Genomic DNA, 18,230 nt, shown 5'->3' on the forward strand with positions numbered 1-18,230 from the left:
TGCAAATTAATATCTCACTGCCACTTTGTGGGTTTACTGTATGTTGAGACTCTCACTAGAAGACTTTTTTGAGGAATGTTCAACATTATAACTTTTTGGGTGCTTATGCTCACTTTAGGGGAGCAGATTCCTGTTTTTCTCAAGTTCAGGCTTGACATTTCCATTATGCATTTTGCTATGGTTATGTGATGTAGATGGTAAAGCCAAAATTTCATCCTAAAAAGGAGTCCAGGTAAGAATTCCTGAAATTTGTGCTGATAAAAGGCATTGACTTCTGGGTGAAAATAAGTAAAATCAGTTTCTCTGCAAGGTTTTTGTATTACCAACTTAAAACAAAAAAGGGATGTAGTGCTCTAATGATTAAACATTTATTCAATATATATTACTGAAACCTGGTGGGATGATTCCGGTGACTAGAATGTGAACATCAATAGTTCTAACCTATTTAGAAAGGACTGAGAGGGCAAAAAGGTAGGGGGGAAATGCCACTCTGTCAAAAATGTCATTACCTGTTTCCGAGTCACTGATATAGCTCAGGGGAAAATAATCTTCAATGCTTTATGGATCAATATCCTAACAGCTAAAGCACAAAATGGGTCATTAGTTGATGTCTGCTATAGACCACCAAATCACACTAGGGAACAGGATGACTGGCTCCTTACCCACCTATCTATAACATATAGGAAAAAAATCTGTGTGATCCTTGGATGGTTCAATCTGAGTGACATATGGTGAAGGTCTCATGCTGCCAGTACTAAAACATTTGGATTTTATACATATTACAGATAACAATTTCTTAACTCAAAGTGTTGCGTGTGACATGGGGAAATACTTAATTATCTTAAGAGATACAGTTCTGATTACAGAATTAAAAATTAATAGTAACTTAAGTGCAAGGGATCATGACTTTATCACATTCATAATGTGCAAACCGAATAAAGTACAGACCAGTAATATATATACTTGGTACTTTAAAGAGGCCAATTTCACAAAGCTGAAAACAATCATGAGTCAAATCATCTGGGAGGAAGAATTTAAATCAGAAAAGTGTGAGTGATCATTGAGAACTGTTTAAGAACACTTTACTAGATGGTCAAAAAGCCACAATTGACGAAAAAAGACTGTATTGATTAACAAATCTCAGGAGTTTAAAGGGGAAGTGAAGGCAGTTATTACTTAATAATAATTAATTAATATAACAAATGGAAAAAAGGCAGAGTTGATATTCCAGAAAACTGGAAGAAAGCTAATGCTGTGCCAATATTTTAAAAGATAAATGGGATGACCTGGGTAATTATAGGCTCGTCAACATGACATCAAAACTGGCCATAATAATGTAGAATCAGACGCAGGATTTGATTAATAAGGAATTAAAAGACTAAAGTAATTAATATCTATCAGCATGGATTGGAAAATAGAGCATGTAAAACTAAGTTATCTTTCTTTTTTGTTGATAAGATTACAAGTTTGGTTGATAAAAGTAATACCATTGATGAAATATACTAGAAAGATACACTATTAACATGGCACCCATTAAATGGATTAAATGGGAGCTAAATGATAGGTTTCAAAATGTAATTATAAACAGGGAATCATCATAAAATTTCCAGTGGGGTCCCACAGAGATCAGTTCTTGGCCCTATGCTATTTAACACTTTTCTTAATGATCTGGAAGAAAGCATAAAATCAACACTGATAAAGTTTGCAAATGACACAAATTTGGGAAGTGGATGGGTCACTGATACAGAACAATCTGGATTGCTTGGTAGGCTGGGCACAATCAAATTATATGAATTTTAATATGGCTAAATATAAATATATACATCTAGGAACAAAGGGTAAACCAGAACACATCTTGGGATTCCCAGTCCGGGCAGCAGATGGATGACTCTTTCCCCCGTAGGAGGGAGTCTCCAAACACCTTGGGAGTGGTGGTCCTGGAACTCCCATCCTAGGACAATGTATCCCATACCTTCTGGTCAACAGTGTCTCTTTCTGATCCTTTCCCTCAGATGACTCTTCCAAGGCATTCCCAGAAGTTGTACCTGGGCAGAGAGCCTGAAAGTGGTTGCTTACCTCTATCTGTGTTGGTGGTATATTGATTCCCCTCCTTCTTCTTCTGGAGGACACACACTACCAACATTCTTTCTTGTTCTTCAGTCTCCCTGCACTGTTCTTTCCAATTCTTTGGCATGCTGTGCCCATACTACCATATCCTGACTTCTTTCTAGAAAGTCTTCCTTTTCTGTGATGCAGTGCAGGGTCATTACTTGGATCTTTAGTCCTTTAATCTTTTCTTCCAGCATGGAGACCAGCTTGCACTTTGTACAGATGAAGTTGCTTCTGTCCTCTGGGAGAAAGACAAACATGGCACATCCTTTGCAGGTCACAACAACTGATCCCTCATTATCCATATTTTCTACCTTGTAATGTATCAGGAGCCTCTTCAGATGTATTTACTGCTTGCAGAAGCCTGAAAGACAAAAAATCTGTGAGCTCTCCAACTAGGCAAATTCCCAGGCAAACTCTCTTTGTTTGCTTCTCCTCTGTTAGCTAGCTCTCTTGCTAGGTTCACAATTGGCTGTCTTTTTATAAGGCTACTGGCTTGAAGCAGTTGCCCCAGCTCAAAGCCTCAGCTGCTGTGATGCTGTGGATGCAAGAGCTAATGCATGCCTTGGATGCATAATCAGGGGAATCTCAAGTAGGAGAATAGAGGGTATATCATCTCTTTATTCTGCACTGGGGTGGTACAGGACCAAAAGTAAAATCCCTGCAAGCTGCATAGAATCTTTTCAAAGATACCATAATAGAGGCTCAACTTAAATGTATACCCCAATTGAAAGAACATAGTACGAGAACCAAAGAAAAGCCACCGTGGTTAAACAACAAGTGAAAGAAACAATGAGACATAAAAAGGCATGCTTTAAAAAGTGGAAGATAAATCCTAATGAGGAAAATATAAAAGAAAATAAACTCTGGCAAATGAAGTGTAAAAATATAATTAGAAAGATCAAAAAAGAATTTGAAGAACAGCTAGCCAAAGACTCCAAAAGTAACAGCAATTAAAAAAAAATACATCAGAAACAGAAGGCCTGCTAAACAACCGGTGGGGCCACTGGACAATTGAGATGCTAAAGGAGCACTCAAAGACGAGAAGGCCACTGGGGAGAAACTGAATTCTTTGCATCGGTCTTCACTGTTGAGTTTGTGAGGGAGATTTCCAAACTGGAGCCATTCTTTTTGGGTGACAGATCTGAGGAACTATCCAAAATTGAGGTGTCATTAGATGAGGTTTTGGAACAAATTGATAAACTAAACAGTAATAAGTCTGAAGGAATTCTAATGTGAAATTGCAGGACTATTAACAGTCATCTGTAACCTATCATTTAAATGAGCTTCTGTACCAAATGACTGGAGGATAGCTAATGTGATGCCAATTTTTAAAAAGGGCTCCAGAGGTGACCCTGGCAACTACAGGCTGGTAAACCTCACTTCAGTACCATGCAAATTGGTTGAAACTATTGTAAAGAACAAAATTGTCAGACACATAGATGAACATAATTTATTAGGAAATAGTCAACATAGTTTTTGTAAAGGGAAATCATGCCTCACCAATCTACTGGAATTTGTTGAGGAGGTTAATAAGCATGCGGACAAAGGAGATCCAGTGGATATAATGTATTTAGATTTTCAGAAAGCCAAAGACTCTTAAGCAAAATAAGCAGTCATAGGATAAGAGGGAAGGTTCTCTTGTGGATTGGTAACTGGTTAAAAGATAGAAAACAAAGGGTAGGAATAAATGGTCAGTTTTCAAAATGGAGGGAGGTAAATAGTGGTGTCCCCCAGGGATCTGTACTGGGCCGAGTCCTATTCAACATATTCATGAATGATCTGGAAAAAGGGATAAACAGTGAGCTGGCAAAATTTGCAGATGGTACAAAAGTACTCAAGATAGTTAAGTCCCAGGCAGACTGTGAAGAGCTAAAAAAAGGATCCCATAAAACTGGGTAAGTGGGCAACAAAATGGCCGATGAAATGTAATGTTGATAAATGCAAAGTAACGCACACTGGAAAACATAATCCTAACTATACATATTCAATGATGGGGTCTAAATTAGTTGTTACCACTCAAGAAAGAGATCTTGGAGTCATTGTGGATAGTTCTCTGAAATTATCCACTCAATGTGCAGTGGCAGTCAAAAAAGTGAACAGAATGTTAGGAACCATCAAGAAAGGGATAGATAAGACAGAAAATATAATTATGCCTCTATATAAATCCATTGTATGTCCAGACCTTGAATACTGCATGCAGATGTTGTTGCCCCGTTTCAAAAAAGATATATTAGAATTGGAAAAGATTCAGAAAAGGGCAACAAAAATTAGGGCTATAGAACGGCTTCCGTATGAGGAGAGATTAAAAAGACTGGGATTTTTTCAGCTTGGAAAAGAGGCGACTAAGGTGGGATATGACAGAGGTCTATAAAATCATGAGTGGTATAGAGAAAGTAAATAAGGAAGTGTTATTTACTCCTTTTCATAATACAAGAACAAGGGCCACTGAATGAAATTAATAGGTAGCAGGTTTAAAACAAACACAAGTATTTTTTTCACACAATACACTGTCATCCTCTGGAACTCCTTACCCGAGGGTGTTGTGAAGGCCAATACTATAACGGGGTTCAAAAAGGAGCTAGATAGATTCATGAAAGATAGGTCCATCGATGGCTATTAGCCAGGATGGACAGGAATGGTATTCGACTGCCTCTGTTTGCCAGAAGCTGGGATTGAGTAACAAGGCATGGATCACTTGATGATAATCTGTCCATTCCTTTTTGGGCACCTGCCATTAGCCACTGTCAGAGGACAGGATATTGGGCTTGATGGACTTTTGGTCTGACCCAGTATGGCCGTTCTTATGTTCACTGCTGGAGTGATGTGTCCAGGTCTGGTGTCCACAATTCAAGAAGAGTGTTGATCAATTGGAGAAGGTTCAGAGAAGTTCCACAAGATTGATTAAAATATTAGAAAACATGCCTTATAGACATAAGCTCAGAAAGATTAAGTTAGGGGAGTCTTATTTACAGTCTGAGTTTCTACATAGGGAAAAATATTTAAAATAGACTCTTCAATCCAGTGGAGAAAGATAAAACAGATCCAATAGCTGGAATTCAAGCCATACAAATTCAGTGTGGAAATCAAGCGTGAATTTTTAACCATGAGAATAATTAATCATTGCAACAATTTATCAAGGCTCATGGTGGAGTCTCCATCACTGACTTTTTTAAAATTAAGGCAAGATGATGGTTATAAAGACATTCTTGGCTTCAGGTGGTGTATGAGGATCCAGAAGTAGTTGGAGATCAAGCAGGGGCACCCTAAATTACATACCTCAGTGACCAAAAAAAGCCATACATATTATCCTTTAGGGATATCATCTTCTCTTCCAACTTCTCGAGTTGTTTCCAGCACTCTCCCAACCTCATATCTTTCTAATGTTATATTAATCTTTTATCATTTTCCCCATTAAAATGTATTATTCCCATTAAAAATCTAGGTGTCCTTTCCCTCTCACCTTCTCTAGTTCATGAACATTAAAGTGGGAAAGGTAAGGCCTATCCCAAAATTTTGTCCATTTGACATAAAAGGGCCAAGTGTACACATACTAGCGATAAAATTATTTCTGTTCCATTTGGTTAAAGAGTTGTCTCCTGCTAAAAACAAAATGTCTCTGTTTTGAGGATTACAGGTGCTTCTCTCCCTTCTATCCAGTAGACTCACTACTTGTAGCAGCAGCCACCTGTTGTCTCAGGCTAACTTGTTGCTCTGGGTGCTGTGGTTCTCCACAATGCTGTGGAAGAAAATAGTGCAAACAGTAACAGGGGCTTCTTTATGAAAAAGGGAAGAAAAGGCCTAACTATTGATTGGGAAGGCACATCGTTATTATTAGCAACATTATTATAAAAGACCAAAAAAGATAATCAGACATTAAAAAAAAAAAAGCATATAAAAGTAACCCAGTTGAGGTCATAAAAGACCAGAGCCAAAGCCCACTGAAATCCATGGAAATCCATGGAGAAGGCCCATATCAAGTAAAATTGATGGCTCCAATGATCCCAGCAACAGATAATCCTAAAATAACTTTAAATAAATCACAAATGTCACGTGATATTCTGTAAAGAAACAGAGTTTTTGTTATCACAGAGCTTGACATGAGAGAAAAGAAGATCTGGGGCGACTGCTATACTGTTCAATTTTAAATAAAAAATATTATTAAATAAAGTAGCAGTCCATATACAACATCTGTACTAGAGCTCCATGAACATACTGAATACAGCGAAAAGCGTTTCTTCCTTTTAAGTTGGAGTTCTTAAGTCTAGATCAGAGAAAATTATATTATTTTAAATATTATTATTCAATATTTGCATTACAGTGGTGCAGAAAGGCCTCAGAGGGGCAGACCCCACTCTATCTAGGATGACACAGTTCCTGTCGAGAAAATCTTATTTCATTGGAACTATGTGCATAAAGTTGACCATATGCATAAGTCTTTTTCTAGGACCATGGATAATAAGAATAAACTTAAAGAGGCCAGGCATATGAATAATTTCATGTTTCCATAATTTCACTTCTTAAAGGGAAATGCTGATCTTATTTCCTGTCCCTCCCACGTATACCTGTCAACTTTAAGTTCATACAGCACTGCAGGCAAGAATAGAGGTGTTATTCCTAGTGTCCTGAGCAAGTTCCAATAGAATTAGTTATACGCCCCCTAACTAAATGACCTCTACAATTTCAAATAGATGCAGTAGTCTTCTTTTCCTATAATCCACTACAGACTTTGTGTTTTAAACACCTGCCATCTTCTTTCCCCTGAGATGTCTATAATTGATTAAGAAGTTTGTGAAATGTGATTTTTTTTATGTTATATCATACTCCATACAGTGTATAAAGCGTATACTATGCAGCATTCTACTGTGGCTCCATTATTTATATATAAACACACACATGCTCTCCAAATAGCCAGCCATACTATCTCAGTTAGCCAGCAGTCGTTCCCAATGAATATCAGTTGGCACAAATTGGTGCCTTAAGAGCCCCAGCATGGGCTACTTATTTAAACTTAAGGTTTTTTTATTTTATTTTAAGCCTAATACATGCCTAAAGTTGCTCATGTACATAAATGGAAAGAGAATATGGGCCTTAGAATGTAGAAAGAGTTTTGAAAGTCAGGTAATCCTAAATTAAAATTAATATTATAGGAAAAAGTATCAGGATCATTTTCTCACAAATTACTTTAATTCCAACTCATACACCATACCCAAATACAATGAAAACACATGCTTACGACTGCTCCAGCCATTGCTAAGGAATCCAGGAGGGGAGCATGGAAATATTTTCTTTATGATATAAATTTAAATTTCAGCTACTTTTTATCTGTTAACTCGTCATTGCAGAACATAAAGTAGGCTCCATTGTAACTCAGGGAAATTCATTTTTTTGTTCATCCAATTGCTCACCTCATTAAATCCTTCATTTAAGAAGCAAAGAACTATACCTGATGGCATTTCTGTGTATAGATGTACGTAACACACTTATGCAGCAATGTATGTGATTGAATTGGAGAAGAGAAGACCAGTGCATTTTGGCTATCTTACTCTGATTACTCTGTACACATTGCAATGCTCCTTCTGCTGACAAAGCTTTCCTGCTTTGCCGACAAAATAAAACCACCTTAGCAAGAATCACAGAGCTATTTGCAGCAAAGTGTGATCAACAATGTGTGAGTGTAGACACCACACTTGTTTATGTTCCTGTAAATGGCATCCAGGCAGTATCCCACAGTGCCCATCCTGACCACTCTGGTCAGTAGTTTGAACTCTGCTGCTCTGAACCCAGTTATGCAGGCTTCTGCCCCTCCCCCTTTAAAGGTACATACATTTTTTAACTTCCACTTCCTGTTTGGTCGGCATGGAGAGCTCACTTTGCATGTTTCCAGCTGACCCTGGTGGCTCCACAGAGCAAATGCTCTCCCGCTTGGAGCACACCTGAGTTGTTGCATCTGCTAGCACTGTGGGAACATGAAGCTGTGCAGTCCCCACTCCACTCCAGCCATAGGAACTTAGATATCTAAGGTCAGATTTCTCATGGCTTGTTGGATGAGGGCTACAAATGGGACATGCATCAGTGCTATCCTAGAGTCATTCTACATCTGCTCAATGTATTGATGAAGCTCTCCTTGCTGCTGTCCAGGTTTTTCATATAAGGCTTCATGAACCATGAGAGTAGGGGGTATGCTGGATCTCCCCAGATCACTCTGGGCATTTCAACCTCCTGCACTGGAATCTTCTGGTCTGGAAAGTAAGAACCTGGTTGTCAGGGCCACCCAGAGGATTCAGGGAGCCTGGGACAAAGCAATTTTAGGGGCCCCTTCCAGAAAAAAAAGTTGCAATACTATAGAACACTATATTCTCGTGGGGGCCCCTGCAGGGCCTGGGGCCTGTGGCAAATTGCTCCACTTGCCTCCCCCCTCTGGGCAGCCCTGCTGGTTGGAGCTTTCCGTACAGGCCAGTGTTCCTGAAGATACATGCATCATACACCTTCCCAGACCACCCTGCATTGGTGTCCGTGAAATGCCCATGGTGATACACAAGCTCCTGCAGTACCATAGAGAAGTACCCCCTTCTATTAATGTACTCCATCACAAAATGGTCCAGGGCCAAAATTGGAATATGTGTGCCGTCTATCTCCCCGCCAGTTAGGGAATCCCATTGCCACAAAACCATACAATATTTCATGCACATTGCCAAAAGACACAGTCCTTCATAGCTGGATGTGATTAATGACCCTGCACACTTGCATTAATGCTGTTTCAATGATGGACTTCCTGACTCCAAACTGATTTCATGACTGACTGGTAGTAGTTTAGAGTCTCCAGCTCCCATACTGTGATTGCCACACTTTCTTCACTGAGAGGCAGCTCTCATTTTGGTGTCCCTGCGATGCAGTGCACGCAATTCCAGGAAGGTGGCTTTTCGCATCCGAAAATTCTGCAGCCACTGCTCATCATCCCTGACCTGCAAAATGATGTGATCCCATCACTCAGTGCTTGTTTCCAGTGTAAATCCAAAAGTGACAGTCCACCATGTTTAGGTGCTCTGTGTATGCCCAAAGTAATCTGTTGTGGTGTTTCTTTCAATGGCACACAGCAGGTCAGGCAACTCTGATTCCTGTTCAGACTGGGTGCACATGCTATACTGCATGACCAGCCGTGATGTGTTCATAACAGTGACCACAACAGTAGAGAGCAGTGTAGGATCCATCCTTTCAGACAGAGATAGAAGGTGCACAATAAAGAAGGGCTGCCAAAAAATGTTATGAAACACAGTCAGAAGCCCTTGGAATGCTGGGATGGAAATAACTGCATTATGGATGCTGAGCCTGCACCCATAATGCACTGCAATCCACTCCACTTTCTCACATCTCCTAGCTGCAAAAGGTGGTGAGTAGCACAGTGGGATAGCTACCCACAGTGCACTGCTTTCACTGTTGATGCTAGAGCACCAACTGTGGAAGCATTCCACTGACAGAAGGAGCACTGTGTGAACATTCACAAGTGTTGTAATTGTATTGGGTTTTCATTTTCGACTTAACTTGTATTGTCAAAAACGTGTAATGTAGACAAGGTCTTAGTACTATCACTCAATTTCACACATTCCTCAGAGTACCAGAACAATAAAAAACATAACCTACCCAATCTAACTGCATGTTTAATGAGGGCCTCAGCTGTCCTTCAACAAACATTTATTCCAAAAGTGTTGTCAATGCTGTTGGCAGCACTATATTTACCCCTGGAGTATTTCTAAAACATGAAGAATACAGAATACCTCTCGTTTCTTAAAATCAACCTGAATCTTTTTTAAAATGTAATCTCATGTGCAATGAAATGAATAATATGTTAACAGATAGAGGTTCTGGAATTGTAGTCCATGAATTTCATTTGAGCAGTAACAGCCTTTTTGAATTTACTGCAAGCAATATTCAGCTTAACTCATGCATCTATTTGTTAGGAATGCAGTTTGTGGGTAACATAAATAATATATACAGCTAAACCAGTTACTTTGATATACAAGCATTGAACTTCCTTGCTTCACTGCACTCAGTTCAACAAGAATATGATTCATAAAACAGTTCTTTCGCAATAGGACATTTATTTTCCATCAAAAGGCAAAAGTATTGGCTATCTCTGGGTTATATGTTTACTATATATTAATCTTTATGCCTTTTGAAATTATGGGAATGCTCAATAGTGAAGACTTGATTTCTTAGCTTTATTATACTGTCTTGATAAGAGAATAAAAAATAAATCGCCAAATTTTGGTGTTTGCAGGAAACATGGTTTTACATTGAACATGGGGGAAGAGAGTAATCCCAGATACAAAATACATGTTGCTCTCTAGTATTTTCTCTGGAAGGAGGGAAAAAAAGAGGATCAGTGAGTCAAAATCAAGAATGGTGAATATTATTTCTGGTTGATTGTGGCGGGCAGATGTCATCTCTTCCACACTGATTCATGTTTCCTTGAGACTTGCATTATTTTCCTCACGTCACCCTTAAGAAGAGTAATTTATGAACTTTGAAATGTTCAGAAATGTTACTCACATAGAACACCAAATCTTACATTCTTACCTCAAATCAAGTCATACCATATTTCTTGTTTAAACTTCCACCAAAGGTAATAGCAGTTCTGAGTGTTTGTTGATTTCCAGGATGAGAATCTTAGTTTGTGGCTCATGTGGGAAATCTTACCTACAAAATCAATTTTCACCATATATGACTTTGATCCTTGGCTTTCTTGCAGTAGAGACCACCTAGATCCCCCTACTAACAGAGACTGACAACACTTTGAAGGGAATCTGCCATCATCCCTAAAACATGCAATAGCCCAACTCTGACAATTAGTAAATAAAAAAAACCTTTGCGTTAGAGACATTGCAAACTACCATCCAGTATCTAAACTCCTTTCTCTAAAAAAGACATGAAGACCTACCTTCTCCCTTCCCCCCTCCCCCCCGCTTGCAAAAGACTCCAGTGTCATCTACTGCAAATGTTGTGGATCATTCCATTAGGCTTCTGGCCAAAGTACGGTACAGGTCTAGCATTTGTTATACTGTTAATTTATCACCTACAGTCCATATATGTGGACATATACATCTATACTCATCCTGCTTGTACCGTGATCAGTAGAACTGGAGTCAGAGTGACCATGTTCCCCAAAGGGACTGTTATTGAGAAGACACCAGTGGAACAGGGAACCTGGGGAGTTAGGCTGGAACTCAGCCACATGGACTGAGCAGTCCCTGGGGCTTAATAAAGATCCACTTGAACTACATTCAGCATCGTTCTTTGCAAATGAAACACTGCCAGATCTCTTTGCAGCGGTGCTATGTTTCACAGCACAAACATAAAGAAATAGATAAAAAACAATACTCTTGTGAATGCAGAGAGGCACAACCCATCCCATGTTGCCTTATGCTGTCTCTCTCCAGCAGGCTTTATACAGAGCCCTCTAACTTGAAAGCAGGACTTGAAAGCCCTCACTGCTCTCAAAATAAGTTTTTGACATTTCAGCGCAGTCCTCAATACACCTTGGACACCTGATAGCTTTGATCATCAAATTCTCCTGTCTTGCCTCCAGGAACTTGCAGGGATGAATGGAAAGTCTGTGAAATGTCTCATGTGTTCTTCTCAGATGGAAACTGGAGAGTCACTATGGCAAGCTGTTCGTTCACCTCCAAAGTCCTCATCTGCGTAAGTTCCACAAAATTATATCCTCTTCTTCATATTATTCCATATCTATGTGAATATATTGGAGAACTGCTTAGATAGCACAGCTGCGTGCAGACAAGACCCGGCTATGCATCTCCTTCCATCAAATGTAAACAGCATCATTTCACAGTTCTGTTAAAGCCTAACTGAAAACAACCCTACAGCTGGTGGAAAGGTGGGAACTGTTTCACAAAAATTTACATGCTACATTAGTTCTACTTATTCCATCACAAGATTTCAAAACGGCATGTTTTGACCAGCTCTATATAACACCTGGATAAATGGGAGCTAAAGCTAAGCCTGGTAACAAGAGAGGGATACAGACCTACTAGAGATTCCAGAGAGGTCAGGAAAGATGAGGTGGATACAAAGACATGGGAACAAGGGTTTGGCCCCTTGCTGTTCCAGACAGTAATAGTCTCAACCTTTTTTCCACCTTCTTTAGGGGATTCCCTCCCCTAATCCTGCTTCCAAATCTGATTTATCTAGGAACCCAATTCCCTATTGAAGGAGTACCTACCTGTACAGGACATCTGCCATGCTGCAACAACATGAACACATTATGACCTAACCTAACGTCACAATTGCTCCCTTCAGGTGCACAGGAACTAGCGTACTTCTGCAGCACCCTTCTGTCCAGCCAGTCAGGCAAGTGCTCCACATCTCTCCTCCACAAGCTGAAGCTGTACACCCATGAGGAGAAGAATAAAAAGGAGAGGGAGAGGCAATCCTTAAAGTGGGCCAAGGGGCCTCTGCTGGTGCAGACAAAGCCTTTCATTTGTAAGGCTGGGGTGGGGGGGCATTTAAAACCTATCTTGGCATTTTCACCCTGTTATGCTGAAAATTTATTGTTGTATCTGGGATTTGTTTATGAAGCCAACTACTTTCAAATTAGTTTCTGCATAGGTGATCAGCACAGATGTGAGCAGTATGGTTTCAGTTTCCATGCCAGCATGCATTTTTCTAGTTTTCCCTTTCTCTTAAAATGCTAATTTATGTACAGTAGTTTGTTTTTTTTTTTAGGTCAAAAAATGTTATGCATCTGGTGCATCTTGGAAAGGTATTGGAAGAGACAGTAGCAAAATTAAATGTTCATTGTTGCTAAATCAATGCTGAGTTTTAGTCATCTTCAATATTATCAAAGGCATACGAACACACAAGACTCCAAATAAATGCATTTAAAGAAAGGAATCAATCTTCATAGGAAGAAGAATCCCAGACTCTTTACAATTGATGAAAAATATTTTCTAGAAAAAGATAACTAACAGTGAGGTTATTTAATTAGGAATGCACTGCAGTCTGAGACTTTGAAGTACAATGTTATATGATTTGTGGAAAGCTTATTTACCTTTCATAAAGTAATCATGTTAATACTGTTGTTCCATGATGCTACAGTAAAACTACTGCAAGGGCATTTGATAAACATAGAGAACATGAGAACAGAGGGGGTTCTGGGATATGGAGCAAGCAAATCAGGACTGCTTGGTTCCCTTAGTTACTTTGCTACTGACTCAGAGTGGATTTGATCCTGAGAGGTGCTGAGCGCCCTAAACTTTCCACTGATTTCAGTACATTTAAATGAAGAAACTACTGTAAGACTTCTTGGAATTCTGATACAAACTGTAGATGAGTACAAATCTAGATCCTGGAAACAAGCACCTCCTGATCTTTAGGAAGTTCAGATTCAGCTTTCACCAATACCAGCTTTGACCCAGGGCCATCCAGAGGATTCAGGGGGCCTGGGGAAAAGCAATTTCGGGGGCCCCTTCCAGAAAAAAAATTGCAATACTATATTCTCAAGGGGCCCCTGCAGGGCCCAGGGCAAATTTCCCCACTTGCTCCCTCCCACAGGAGGCCCTGGGAAAAATAAACCTTCCACATCTCAGCACAAACCCAGTTTTGAAAAAACTTCTTTGCAAGATATCACTGGTCCTCAGCATCAGCTAGTGCTAAAAGCAACTAAAGCTCATTAAAAGGGTTGGACAAATATTTTCCATCAAAACTTTTTTTGGATTGAAAACCAGGGGTTTTTAAAAAGCAGAAAAAAATCACGGATAACGTCTGCTTTCCTTCAAAATTTGTTGTGTTATTTTTAATTGAAAAGCTGAAATAAGTCTGCCAAAACCTGAACATCATTTGGGGTTTCAGAACTGTGTGGCCAAATATATGCTGCTTGCTATGTTTGATTGTTTAAAAAAACCATAAAAAAATTCTGCTTAAAAAAAATCCAAAACTTTTGAATCACCTCAGCTTGTGACCAAACGTCTGAGCCCATCCAGTCAGAGATTGTCCCAGGTTTCTGATACGCTGCTAGCTTCCTTGACTCATATCTGTCTCCATAACTTTGGGTTCATTTAGGTTAGAACATAAGAACAACCATACTAGGTCAAACCAAAGGTCCATCCATCCCAGTATCCTGTCTACCGACAATGGCCAATGCCAAGTGTCCCTGAGGGAGTGAACCTAACAGGTAATGATCCTCTCCTGCCATCCATCTCCAGCCTCTGACAAACAGCGGCTAGGGACACCATTCCTTACCCATCCTGGCTAATAGCCATTAATGGACTTAACCTCCATGCATTTATCTGTTTCCTAGAAACTGGCTCCATAGGATCCCTCACAAACTGAAGACGATTACTGTGGGTTTGTCTTTAGTATAGCTTATGTACATACTCCATGTGAATGGACACAGGGTGCTAAAATTAAATTAACCTAGGGGTTCTCAAACAGGGAGTCAGGACCCCTCAGGGGGTCACGAGGTTATTACTGGGGGTCGCAAGCTGTCAGCCTCCACCTCAAACCCTGCTTTGCCTCTAGCATTTATAATAGTGTTAAATAATTAAAAAATGTTTTCAATTTATAAGGGATTAGGGGGAGTCGCACTCAGAGGTTTGTGAAAGGGATCACCAGTACAAAAGTTTGAGAACCATTGAATTAACCCCTCTGAAGCCTCCCTTGGTAGGGTCGGGCAGGATATTGCTCTTCTCATGTGATCCCGCCCCCAGTGGCTGATCTTAAATGAAGCTACCCTCCCCTAATATGAATCTCCCTATGGCACTGAAATTAAATATAGACTTTAATTTGGCAGTTGAGAAGTGAAAGGGATGGTAGTCCTAATGGAAAAGCTAACAGCTTGGCTCTTCTGCAAGCTTCAAACTGCTGAATGAGCTTTAGGGAAGGGAAGGCTGTGCCTCCCAAACAGCCTGGCCCTGCCCCTATCCGACCCCCACCCACTTCCTGTCCCTGACTGCCCCCCTCCGAATCCCCGACCCATCCTGCTCCTTGTCCCCTCACCATCCCTTGGAGACCCCACCCCCAACCACCACTCCGGGATCCCACCCCTGCTCCTTGTCTCCTGACCCCTATCCACCCCCCTGCTGAGTCCTGACAGATCCCCAGAACACTCACGATCCAACCCCCCCATTTCCTGTCCCCTGACTGCCCCCCCCAACTCTGCCCCCTCCCTGTGCCCTGACTGTCCTGGGACTCCCTGCCCCTTATCCAATCCCCCAGCCCTGGCCCCGGCCCCTTACCCCCGGCTCCCCCCTCACCCTGAGCCTCAGCGTGTCGCTGACTAGCAGCAGCGTGTCTCCAGAGGGACCTGAGCGCCCTCCGTTCAGCCCAGAGCTCACAGCCCCGCCCGCTGACCACGCAGCTCTGAGCGAGGCGGGGCTCAGGCCCTGCCAGAAACACACTGCCGAGGGATGCTCCTGAATGCGCGGAGGCTCCAGGAAGAGGGAGGCGGGGGTAAGGGGCCGGGGTGGGAGACTCGTTCGTTCTCATGGGGGCCCCTGCGGAGCCCAGGGCCTGGGGCAAATTGCCCCACTTCCCCCCCCACCCCAGGGCGGCCCTGCTTTGACCAAGTATAAGCTCTAAAATACACTGGCTGTCAGCAGATGTGCTTGCATAAGTTCCCTCCCCAGCAATGTAAGAACAAACTTTATTGTAGACTATTGTAGCACTAAATATATCTAAACAGGTCAGTAGGAATTACTTTTATGATAATAGGGCTCAGTGTAAATACTGATGTATGTAAAGTTACCCAAAGTGTTTGCAGGAGTAGAAAGTTAGACTGGATCCATCTTTCCCACTCTTTGTATGCTGCCTGTCCTCACAGCACCTAGGACAAAGGGACTGTGGTCTCATTTAGGGCCTCTGATAATACCCTTTTATATCTGTAATGTATAATAGATTATTAACTCTTTGAAGCAGTGACTGTGTCCTTATATGTTTGTACAGTGCCTGATACATGTTAACCCTGATCCTAATTAGAGCTCCTGGGCTACTGTAATAGAAATAATACAGAAAAGCAATAAATGACAAACACAACTCCTTAGCTTTCAGTTTTGAGTCCTTGTGCATTTCCTTGTCTCAGCTAGGTCTTGAAATGGAAGTGCTAGAAACACTGTTCTCATAGTATTAGTTGCCTGGCCAGAAGCAGAATATATCAGACTTCTGACAGTCCTGTTCTCATTACATTTCTAGTGCAATGTTACATAATCAAGAGGATCTCTGCAATTCATAAGAGGTTGGGAGGGGCCTTTGAACTCTTAGGTGCTTCTTGAAATTGACCCACCAAACCCTTTGAGATTCACCCATCACTACTGACGTTTCTGCAGTTTTGTTCACTGCATGCATTAATAAAGTCAAGTCACTTGTATACAGTATGTGTGAAAGATTTCCAGCTTTAAAGATATTGTATTTCTTTCATGAATTCTGTGGACTGCACAATTTGAAACTTCAGACATTGACTATTCAACTGGAATTTCCCCTGCATACAATAATAGGAACCCAAGTGGCTGGATTTGATCTACTGAAGACAGATTTACACAGTCCCATTTTAACATTTTTCATCTCAACTTATTTTTTTGAAATATGTCAAATATGTACCTGAAAGAATTTTGTGGAAAAAATATGCAGAACCTGTATAGTGTTAGTACTTTGACCACTAAAGTTAAGGTCAAATGATCAAACTGATAACTCATCAATATGTATTTTTCCAGTTACCAGTATATAAAATATTGCACTACATTTCATGTATTATATTTGCAAATCTAACATCTAAGTTTTATTCAGCCTTTGCAGTCCTCAAAATGATTCCAGGTTGGTTTGGCATGCACAGTTTTAAATTCCAAAGCAGCTTATAGATTGCTATGTGGAGCTCTGTCCCCCACCTTACTTTTAAAGTCCTCTAAGGGTTGGCTCCTGGCTTAAAGATGGAGTGGGGAAAACCAGGCACAATTGCCAGAAATATTTTAACCTAGTCCTAACCATTTTGTGTTGGTGTTTTGCAAACATTGGGTCTAGAAACAGCCACACAAATTCTTTCTTGCTTCATTTCATAATTCGGGACCTGAAATGCTCTAGCATCCCCTCAAATCCTAATTGTGTGGGTTATGTTTCCCCAGCACCTTGGGGTAGTGAGGCTATGTGCTGCTGACCTACTTTCCCTAGAAGAACTTAATGTGAGGGACCAACGTGAGGGGAAAGTGTTTGAAGGCTGGGCCAGCATCTTCAGATAACTTCTTCGGAGAATCTAGAGCAAGTTTTAGATTCTAGTCCAGGGGTCGGCAATCTCTGGCACGTGCTCACCAAGGTAAGAACCCTGGCGGGCTAGGCCAGCTTGTTTACCTGCTGCGTCAGCAGGTTCGGCCAACCGTGGCTCCCACTGGCTGCGGTTCACTGTCCCAGGCCAATGGGGGTGGTAGGAAGCACCGCAGGCGAGGGATGTGCTGGCCGCAGCTTCCCACCACCCCGATTGACCTATAGGAGCTGTGGTATGCCGAACCTGCCAAAGCGGCAGGTAAACAAACTGGCCCGGCCCGCCAGGGTTCTTACCCTGGTGAGCCACGTGCCAGAGGTTGCCGACCCCTGTTCTAGTCTAAATCTATTGTTAATGTTTTCCACAGCTTACACATGATATGTTGGGCCAAGCACATAAAGCTGTGAAGAGTTGGTGCTAACAGTAACTCTGGTGGTAGTATAAACTGTCTAAACCTCTTCCTCAGCCTGATAATTGTTTTATATTGTGAGTGGTCTGACAGGTATGAGACAGTCTTTAGACAGTTTTTGCTGCCCCTTACTACATAACTGGGATTAAAAAAAAACCAAAACAGCTAGATACAAAAGGCCAAATGAGTACACTCCTAACAATTTAAAATACCTTTTGGCCTCTAGGGTGAATTATATTAAATAACACTCAGCACTTGGAAAGACATTCCCTTCATACAAGACAGTTGTGTCAGCACACTGGATCGATGGGATTGAATCTGTTCTACTTTGTGTATATCTCTCTTTGCTACCATTTCTGTAACTCTGTATGTGAGAATGTTGGTAAATGATGGAGATAGAAATGACATCTAATTTCTAACATAGGAGAAACATGATTTACTCTCCTGTCTGCT

The sequence above is a fragment of the Gopherus evgoodei genome, chromosome 1 (genome assembly GCF_007399415.2).
Source record: "Gopherus evgoodei ecotype Sinaloan lineage chromosome 1, rGopEvg1_v1.p, whole genome shotgun sequence".
Classification (NCBI taxonomy): Eukaryota; Metazoa; Chordata; order Testudines; family Testudinidae; genus Gopherus; species Gopherus evgoodei.